We start from the raw sequence: 11,153 nt of genomic DNA, 5'->3' as shown, positions 1-11,153 counted from the left end.
CATCAATGGCCCATCTTAGTACCCCATCCATGCCTTGACAGTACAACACCCCATCAAAGAGAGTGTAGCGCCTACTATCTCTACAGATCTTCTTTCTCTCATAGCTAGTATTTTTCGAAGGAAAGGAGAAAGCGGTCAAAAACTTGTAGATACCACCATACCATGGATCCCCAACTTCTATGGCCGCTACAAGGGCTACTCTAAATCAATCAAAGCATTCTTCAAGTTGGAACAATCCCCTTTTACAATTTTAAAAGAAAAATCATATTCTTGTAGAACTGCCATCCATTTGGCTAATTGGCCCATGGGATTTGGTGATTGCAGAACCTACTTTGCAAGACCATTGCTAGAGATTATAATGGACTTTCTAGCCACATAATGCTTAAATTTCTCAATGCAGAATACCAAAGACAAGGCATGCTTGTCAGCCTCAAAGTAGCATCGTTCAGTTTCGAGCAATTGTCAAGAAGCAAATCAAACATAATACATGAACCGATCCTCCCCTTGCTAGAGAAGAATACCTGCCAGAGTGTGCTCACCAAACCCAAGATTGATATAGAAAGTCTTTGACCAATTAGGATTGCATAGAATGAGTTTTGAAGCCAGAGCACTCTTGATTTACAAACCCATGATCACAATCCTCATCCTAAGAGAAATCAACCCCATCTTTTAATAGCATAGTCATGGGTCGCATCAAAGAAGCATATTGATCAATGAAGCGGCGATAGTTTCCTACTAGATTACAAATGAACGTACCTAATGTTCGGTTGTTAGCAGGGAGAGCTTGAGGATAGCTTCTACCTTCTTAAGGTTAGGCTTGACACCCTCGAATGAGACAATATGTCCTAGTAACCTCCCTTGAGTGGCTCCAATGGTGCATCTATCAGGGTTGAGACTACCATTCGCATCATTGACCCTTTGGAAGGCCAACCTAACCTTCATGACATGCTTCTTATGTGTCAAGAATATACAAAAATCATCTAAAAACACCTCCAAGAAAATTCCCAAATAAGGAGCAAACACCATCTGCATAAATCTTTGAAAGGTAGTAGGAGCATTGGTGAGGCCAAATGGCATCACTTTGAATGCAAACGTCCCTAGGGTGTGGCAAATGTGGTTTTAAGCATATCCTCCTTGGCAATTCTGATTTGATAAAACCCGGAGTAACCATCGCAGAAAGTATATATCTCATGACCACTTACCTTCTCAAGAATGAGGTCTTGAAAGGGCAGAGGATGATGGTCCCTCTTGGTGGCCGCATTGAGTTTCTTATAATCGATGCAGACCCACCACTTGTTGTTTTTCTTTGGGGTGACTACCACTGGTGAAACCCATCCAATATTGTGAACCAGAACAATAAACCCAGCTTCTATAACTCTGAGCACAAAGCGTCGGTCTATAGGGCCCTAATCTCTGATACTTCTGAGCCACTAGCTTAGCATCAAGCTTCAGCTCTATCTTGGTTCTATGGTAGTCACATGGCAAAAGGTGGTGGTAGCTAGTTGCAAAGAGGTCAGAGAAACCTTTGAACATTTCTAGGAACTCATCTTTCTCACTCAAGGTGAGGTCTAGAGAAAGCATAGATTCAAGCTATTGAGGACTAGCTATTACCTTTTCCACGGGTGGCAAGGTCGGAGACACCCCCATCATGTAAACTTCTTCCTTTGACAACTCCTCCCCCCCATTTGAATCTTCCATTGACTCATACACCAAGGATGAGAGAGCATCACTGTCTTGCTCCTCTTCTTCTTTTGGTTCAGTGGCACCTGGTTGCACCAAGATCTTCTCCTTTGAAGCACCAAAAGACATGTGTCCCATCTTCCAATAACTGACTGCATCACTCTTTCTCAACCACGGTCTCTCGAGTATGGCTGGGTAACTCCTACCTATATCTTCAATGTCCACTACATAGAAACTGACGGTGGTGGTCAACCCATTAATAGTGATGGGCAAATCCTCAATGACTCCCAAGGTGGCGAATCGTCGACCATCTGCTACTTTGATTCGAGTGGAGGAACGCCTTGTGCATTTCAAATTCAACTTCTTCATGATACGGGGCACCATGATATTACATGTAGCTCCCCCATCAACACACACACTTTTGATACGGCAATTATCTATGATGACATCTACTATATGCAAGTGCCAATCAACATCTTCAGAGATAGAAGAAATCTCTCATACCTTTCCCTTTTTCTTGCTCCTCTGTGTTGAGATCCCTTGCTATAGCTCATGTATCACCTTAGGGCTTAATGCTATTATTTGAGGAAGTGTGATGCTCAAGAACCGATGAGCAAGGACTTGAACACCGAATAGTCTTCTTGCTCTGAGCCGATAGGGAAATCTGAGGGCGACCACTTACTCCTGCAAGATCTTTTAGCCTTCTCTATTGGTGGGTCTGTTATCTTAGCATCTGGGGGCTCTGAGAAGGACACCTTCTTCCTAGGGCGGCCCATTCCATGGTTTAGAGAGGGGTCCGAGGTGGTACGAGCCGTACAACTTCTCTTCCCAAGGTCAAGGACCTCTACGTCAGAATCCTCGATGCTTGATTCACCTAGAAGATTCACCCTTGGAATATTAGGACATTCGGTGCGATAATGACCCTTCTGGTGGCATTCGTAGCACAAAACATTAGCACGTTCTCTTGGAGGGCAATTGGCTTGAGTTCTGATGCCCACCATTTCAAGCCGAAGATCATTTAGGGCCTTGGCAAGCTCATTGACTCCAGGTTCTTGAGCAGGAGAGGCCGAGGGAGTAGGAAGGAGGGGGGCTCATGGGCGAGGCTGGGGAAATCTTCTAGGCAGAGGGTGAGGATATACATCTTGTTGAGGGTAAGCATCTAAGGGAGGACCATACATTTCAAGTGGAGGTGGTGGATACATCCCTGACGGGGAATGGGGTATGCCCCTGAGTTGGACCCCCCAGGTTGTTGTTGTAAGAATTGAGGGCGTTGCCGAGGGACAACCATCTTCTTTGAAGCACGGTCAGAGACTAAACTTTGTCAAACTTTTGAGCAATCTCTTGTGCGTGCACCATGGTCTTTGGATTCTCCCATTTAAGCTTGAGGCGAAATTCATCACTTGCTCCTACTACGAGGTAGCCCAACACATGCTGAATCATTCTAGCTCAAAATCTGATGTTGTCCTGCATGGCAATTAAATGGTCCAGGAGCACGGCCGCTCGATCCACATATCGACGCGCCGTCTCACCTTCTGGCTTCAGGTTTGCCACCTGTAGGTACACATTCTCCGGCTCCTCTTCTTTGCTGAAATACTCGATCATAGCTGCTATCAACCTCGGCCAACTTTAGTGAACGTTCTCGGACTGCTTCTCATACCACACTTGAGCCAAACCCTCTAGAATTGTGGGAAGAACCAAAAACCATCTATCTTTAGTAAGAAAGTTGAGAGAAACACAACAGCGCTTGAAGGCCACAAGATACTCATTTGGATTTTCTTCAACCCAACCATAGAACACAGGAATGTCAGCCATGCTTGGAAAAGAGGAGGGGATGGAAGAATACAGTGGAGGAGGTAAGAAAATACAAGATTATGTATTGACAATAGAGAGTGGAATTTGAAAATGGAAGTATGGGGATGAGACTTCTAGAAAGCAAATGTAAGCTAGAAACGGAGTATTGGGAGTGGTGCGATATTTTGTATGGGAAGAATCGATGGTGAAGAAGAGTTTGTAAACAACTTCTATAGCTAACATCCTTGTGGAAGATTAGGGATACGGCGTCACATCAAGTTGTTCATCAAAGCAAATGAGGAAAGCCATTACCATGGTAAGAAGATGCAGGGCTTGTACATCACCTTCCGAATCCTCAAGCTCTTGTAGTCTCCATGAGATTTCTTATAGCAAGGTGAGATTAGGCATTTTTGTTCCTTTGAAGAGGTATCTCCTTTTGATTCACAAGACGCTTGTGCTAGTGAGTTAGCGATGCTATTCTAAGTTCTTGGAATATGCTTCACTTGAATCTCTTCAAAGTTTTGTCAAAGCTGAGTAACCTATTGATGGTGGCCTGTCAAGGCTTTACTTCTCACTTTACACTCACCACTCACTTGTCGGCATACCAAATGTGAGTTGCCTCGTACCTCTAGTTGAGTGATTTGATGTTCTTTGGCTTTTTGCAAGCCAAAAATTAGTGTAATCATAGTAATAGCTCCTTGGCTTTTCCTGGACCTTGACCTTTTTCTTGAACACTCTTTCCTTCTTGACCTTCAAAGGGACAGAGTTAGATTGAACAGCTAGATTCTGGCATTTTGTCAGCGGCTTGAGAGAATTCTCTGGAAGAGACTCACTTTTCACATGTCTTATTCACCTAGGAATACCTTCTGATTTTGACCAGCCAGTCGTGAAGATCTCGGAGAACTAAACACTTCTCTTGTTTGCAGCACCGAGAAATTCCACCCCATCAAAAAGATATGGACCCCAGAAGCTTTGTTGCCATAGAGGATGTAGGATGCAAACCAAGGAGGAGGAGGTGGTGAGATGGTGATTGGCGTCAAGTGCGAGGGAGGAGTGGATAGCGAGGCGAGCAAACACGGTGCACGGAGTACAGAGGTGGCAGCACATGCGGAGGTAGTAGTGGGATCAACGACGACGGCGATGCGCAAGCGACAAGCATAGGTGGCAGTGGTAGTAGGATAAACAGTAGCAACAGTAGGCGCAGGCATGGGGTGACGCTTGGTGGCAAGTGTAGGTGGTGATGACAGTGGGATAAACAGCAGCGTGTGGACAACAATAGTAGGCGTAGGTGCAAGGGGGCACCTGATGGCAAGCGTAGGTGGCAACGGTGCAGGCAGCAGTGCAGGCAGTGATAGCAACAAGATTGACGGTGGTGAATGGATGCAGCACGCATGGCGAGGCATGAGACATGGTGCCCGATGGTGACGCATGGATGGCAAGACGTATGATAGTGTAAATGGGTGAGGCGATGATGGCAAGGTGTACAGCAGTGCGAATGTAGAGAATGCAGGGGGAGAGAGAGAGAGAGAGAGAGAGAGAGAGAGAGAGAGAGAGAGAGAGAGAGAGAGAGAGAGAGAGAGATTTTCTAGAGAGAGAAAATGCAATTTTTTTCTAGAGAGAGGAGAGGAAGAGAGGAGAGAGAAATAGAGGCGGGGGAAAAGAGGGACTAGAGGGAGGACTAGAGAGAGAGAAGATGAGAGGGAGAGGGGTGGGATGAGAAGAGAGGAGAGCATTTGCACAAGAGAACTACCAAGTTGTCGAAGGTGGCATGATCCTCATACGTGGAGATTCGTATCCCAGCAGCCACATCAATTCCATTAACTAGAAAAGAAATCAAGGCATGAGGCTAGATGCTAGGCATGGCGATGCTTGAGAGCCATGGGGGAAAGGGAACGTGAGGGGAGAAGCGTTAACATGGGTGGGGAAAAGGGATTAAGAGGGGTGGGAATAAAGAGGGAGACTATGGCACAAGGGGGAAGGGAGAGGGGGAAGAGGAGCATGTACATGATGGCAGGTGGAATGTAGAGATGGAGACATCAAGGAAGAGAGTCATGCTTTATTTGAAAGGAAGGATGGGGGAAATCAAAGTACTAGCATGGTGGCTTTACAAGAACTAGGGTGCGGTAGGCTGCCTGAGGTGAAAGAGAGCAATGTGGAAAATATTAGTTCTAGATTAACGATGTAGAAAGGATTTTTTGAAATAACGAAAAAAAAAACAAGAATTAAAAATTTTTACTGCATAAATCGTAATTTTAGCTGTAGATTAAATGGAAACTGAAAAGTGGAATTTGAAATTCTATATTTACGAATATTTGATGTAATTTCATATATATGAGTGCATAGACAAATTAAAACAATGAATAAAGAAGAAGAAGAATGATATGAATTGTATTCTGAATGTTTGGAAATGATATTCTGGTGGTTGTGTGCCTGCCACGTTTGCTCTTCTCATCTGTTTATCGTTGAAGAAAATCTTGCTTTCTTTTTTATGTTTTTTAAAGGTGCGTTCTTCGTCTTCCTTTTTTTCTATGGCTTTTCATTTGAACAGTTGGAAAAGCTGAAAAATGAGAATAAATGTATGAATAAAAATGTAGATTGATGTTAAATAGAATGGTTTTCTCAAAGAAAATAGTTAGGAATGCTTACGTACCTCTTTCGTAGTAGCCATTTTTTGAGTAAAAAAGAGGCGTCCCTTTTGTACGATCTGCCAAAATAGATAGTAACTGAGTTATACAATGAAGGACTGTAGAATGTTTGATTGGCTTCAAAGCACAGGTCTGAGTTATATGTTGAATTGTATATTTAGTGTTTTAGTTTTTAGTTGATAAAAATTGTCGTATCGATTAATGGATGGTGAATGGATATTACCTTTTTTAATTAGATTGTGGGTATACTATATGAGGCATGGGCATGAAGTCAGAAGGTTTTATGCTATGCAAGATACGAAGATGTCACCAGCTCATGACTTGAGACAACATGATGTACGTCAAGAGCAAACAATTCACGTATGATGATTAATGTCTTTCCATGTAGTGTCAAGCCTTGTGACTTGTGTCCGGTTATCGCATATGCGAGCGTGATTGGAAATGTTGTCTTGTGGTGCCAAGTCTCGTTCAGGACCTTTCATGTCTGCTTTGAGCATTTGAGTGTAACAGGCTTGCATGTGGAAGAGATGATGGCATGAATCTTTGTCAACATGCTACTCCAGGTTGCGAATAGTTGCTATTGCCCCATTGGCAGCTCCTATTGTCAAAGTGATATTTTATGTTAGCATGATCCTAGCACCAATTGCTACGTGGTGAAGCTGTTGAGAGTTGTGGTGCCATGAGCACATGTAGAGCAAAGGTATGAGTAAAGGGCAAGCTGCCACATGGCATGGAGGACATATCCCACATGTGAGCAAGCATATGGATGTAAGTACCCTCACCTATAAAAGGGAGGTTCATTTGAAGTAATATCAATCAAGCACTTTGCACTATCTCAAGATTCTCTTTATGAGTCCAAGCTAATCTATCTTGGAACCTAATTGACTTGAGGTACATGTCATGAGCACTCTCTTCATCATGTCTCCACATAGGTTCCATCCACCTTAGAGTGCTCCATAGATCCTGAGGCACACATGTGTTGTCATGGTATCAGAGCATAGGTTTAGCTTTCCTAGTTTAGCTTATTAGTAATTCACTAGGATTGCTCCCATTCCTAGATTAGTTGTAGGCACACCTTAGGAACTCATGAGTTCTCCTAGGTTAGTTTTAGTTTTAGATTGAGAGTTCTTTTCCACTGAAAGAATCTTAGTTTATTTGAGATATTTTCATCCATGCCTCTCCATTTAGGGAAGATCGAGCCTTCGAATTGAAGAGACTCAAGTGGTTGTAAGCAATCTAGAGCATTTTCAAGTTGATGAAGTAGCCGCTGCAGCTTTGGCCAAGAGGGATAAGACTAATTACCATGAGCTCTGCAACGTCCATAGCTGAATGGGACTCTTGCAAAGTAGAGACCTCGATGTGAAGGCATTCTTGGAGTGATGACTGCACATAGTGCTTGAGCTTGACTGACATCTCTTGAGGAATGACTCCAGCTCCACCATGAAGTGCGATCACCCATCCCATGCTTAGCCGTTCTATTGTAGCTCGTACTCTAGTGCCCTCTACAATAGCTTCCCTGCAAGGCAACCACGACACTGGGATGCCCTCCAATGTCAAAATTCGACCAAGATGAGTCAGCGCTCCAGCTCCAATAGCACCAGCAAACAATCTTCAGCCCCTAGCAGCCCGTATGCACCAAGCTCCTACAGCAAGCTGCACCTCTCCAAATGGCTAACTCCATCTCCTACAGCTCATCTATGGCAACAACCAGGCTCCCACCAGCATGCTCTCTCTCCATGCAAATTAAGCCTTCCCTAACCTGAAGGCAACTGACAAGCGATCTCCCATAGCACTGCTAGCGGCAAGCTCTCAAGAGGCTCGACTAGCGTATCAAGGTGACTTCAACGAGCTAACTCTATCTACATACGCTTCAAGGTAGCAAAGCTCCATAGACCTCAATGGTCAGCTCTCCCAACTCACGACGTCCTACAAGCTCTAGACCAGTGTAACGCCCACGCCCTCGACGGCTCTAAAGTAACTCCAAAAGAAGCGCATCTCCATCAACGTCATCCTCGCTCCATCGCTCTCTGCTTAGAATTCTCTCTTCACAAAGTTCCCCTAAGGTTCACTGTAATTTGACATGTGGTAGATAGGTTTTTGACTTGGGTTAGCTCAAAGCAACCCTGGGTTAGATTGGCTTGGTCAGTGCTCTAGTCTATGCCATGTGGTAGATAAGGTTGGGTGTGGTTAAATTCAACCATGGTTAGGGGTAGGATTAGTTAAGTGCCACCTAAGCACAGAGCTCCTTGTTAAGCACAGTGTGAGTGCCGCATGTGAATAGCCTCTGCCACATCATCAAGGCCCCCTCTTCTTTACAGAAACTTCGACAAGCCATAACTTGCAATCCAAGAAGAATTTGGCCACGCTCCAAAAAGGAAAAGTGATCGTCTTTTTGAGCTCTACTTGCTTGTTAAGTCAGAATCATTGTATGCACTTAGACACTGCCAATATTGAAAGAAATCAATTGGTAAGACCTTTGCAACAAATGGAAAAGCAAAGCATGAATGCACACATCGTTGTCATAAGGCCAAAAGCACAAGTGCATGAGATGACCATAGCACGAAGCATGGCATCCACACATAAAGCATCAAGGCACATGGAGGCCTCATGCATGAAGCTACACAAGGAAGAAGATTGCGGATTGAAGAACTAGCAAGTCAACTACGTGGAGTCATCATCTAGCCGAGACCATAAAGGTTCATTCTAGATAAAATAACAAAGAAGATGTGCCAGAAGATCCTTAATGGTAACTGCTTCTTTGGAAAGAAGAGCAAGCATAGCCACTTGGACAAATGGTCACCTAGTTAGTCAAAGATGAAGCTACTTTCTTGGCAATACTATTTTTATTGACTTCATAGGAGGAGTTAGTTGGTTAGAAAGAAGAGCAAACATAGCCGCTTGGACAAAATGGTCTCCTAGTTGGTCAAAGTTGAAGCTACTCTCTTAGCATTACTATTTTTCATGACTTTAGATGAGGAGTTAGCTGATAGAACAATTGATGTGGATAAGAAAAAAGCATATGTCCTTGGTCAAACGATTGATAAGTCTTGGGATTTAAAGTGGGTGAAAACATTGGATGTTGATGCCACACTAACGAAGGAAAGATAAAAAATGCCAAAGAATTTAGAGACACTATATGAAGAGATTAAGAAGTAAACCTTGGAGCCCACCATTTTACTTTTATCTTCTCTTATGATATCTTGTTGTCAAACGATGATACAAAATCGGTACACATCAATGGCATTGATGCAAAGTGCTTTATGACAATGACTACTATTGATATTTGGGAGAAGCCATATGTATTCTTCGTTGATGAGTTTTAGGACCTTAATACTATCAAGGACTGCTGATCTTGTATGATTTTGTCATACAAGGTTCTCTAGCAAACTAAAAAAGATCAACATTGGGGCCTTTTTGTCACAGAAGCACAAAGAAACACATTAGATGATAGTCTGACATCTGCAGTTGGGTTTATACTTTCAAACATGTATCATGGTCTAGTTCTTTGCTGTGACATGATCTTTCTAGAAGGCATTGGTATTCAAGTCTTTCATACTTTCTTGGTCTATTTCTTAGCAAGGGGTGGTGATGCTCTAATCGAAGCTCTCGAGAAGGCTCTAGAGCTCTTATTTGAAGAGGAAGCAATGCCTAAACTGATTGAGGCAATGGTGGACTATCAAAGGCCAAAAGATCCCTTCTTGATAGAAGATATGATAGAAGCCTTATCGAATGATTGATGGATGGTAGCAATGTATTGAATGGGTTTTATAGTTGAAATATTGCTATGGAAGGGCATTACTATAAATATCATTGATACAAAATCTTAGATGGATTACTTTGACACATATTTTGGTTGCACTAGGTTCTTTGAACATGAAGATGCCAAAGAAATTGAGAGCAGTGTCAAAGAAAGGGTATAGAGTCTCACAGAAAGAAAAGAAGCAAGAGAGGATAAACAAGGTAGTGATTCAAATGATGTTGACTCTAGCTTAGGTGATGACAATGACATCTACATCCCATGAGGAGCAATGAAAACAAATGCACATGGAGATATGTGGGGGGTAGAGTATAAAAAAGAGTCAAGTAGGTTGTATCATCATACAAGAAGACCAAAGGAAAGAAGTAATCCATCACATTGAAGGAAAAGTGAAGGCTATAGAAGTGGAAACAACAAAGACATTAAAACCCATTAAGCGATCCACAATCTCTTTTGAAGCATAGGGAAGTGGAGAAGATGAAGCAAGCAAGGAAGCCTTACCTATAAGAATGGATTATGAGCCGAAACCTCAAAACTTGAAGATTGATCTAAAGGATCTCAAGTAAGAAAGAGTTACCAGGAGGTAGTGATGAGCCTGCACCTCAAACCTCATCGACCGGTGTAGAGTAGCTTACTAGTCAGGACCCTAGTAGTCAAGAGTTACCAGGAGACAATGATGAGCTTGCACCTCCAACCTTGCAAATTGGTCAAGGGCATTATCCTCACACTCATTTTGGTTTCCCACAGGAAATGGCCAGCCATTTGAAATCCAAGTTTTCTGTGGAAGAATGCTCAGACTCCACCTGCAATGACACGCCTTCATCTGCTAGTCTTTCGAGATGCCTCAGCCTAAGACCAATGTTCTGTCCTTTTGACTCTGCATAGTAATCAACTTCCATTCCTAAAATAACGTGGCCAAGACGCTCTCCTTCTCTATGCTCTTGTTGGATAGTTGATGCTTTTATCAATCTCCTTCGAGATTTGAAATGTGGTTTTGAGACCACACCAGTGCTCATGGTAGGATGTAGCCAATTCCTTTGGATCAGGAACTCTTTGTGTATCTTTAGATATCTTTTGAGTGTGTATTAGCCATTGGCTAAGCAAAAAGTATCTAAGTAGTTGTTTGAATACTTTTTGTATCCCACATGCTAGTCTTCAAGCATACCACCAGAGTATGCCACTTGTTTGGGGTTACTTGGAGGAATTTTGTGTAATGTCCGACACTTCCCAATAATTGTTTCGCTTCGTCTCACTAGTTAACATGAACCTTTCAATGGCTT

This window comes from Dipteris shenzhenensis, chromosome 16, assembly GCF_047967505.1.
Source record: "Dipteris shenzhenensis isolate YYH24624 ecotype China chromosome 16, Dip_SZ_1.0, whole genome shotgun sequence".
Classification (NCBI taxonomy): Eukaryota; Viridiplantae; Streptophyta; class Polypodiopsida; order Gleicheniales; family Dipteridaceae; genus Dipteris; species Dipteris shenzhenensis.
Note: the sequence above shows the minus strand (reverse complement) of the source record.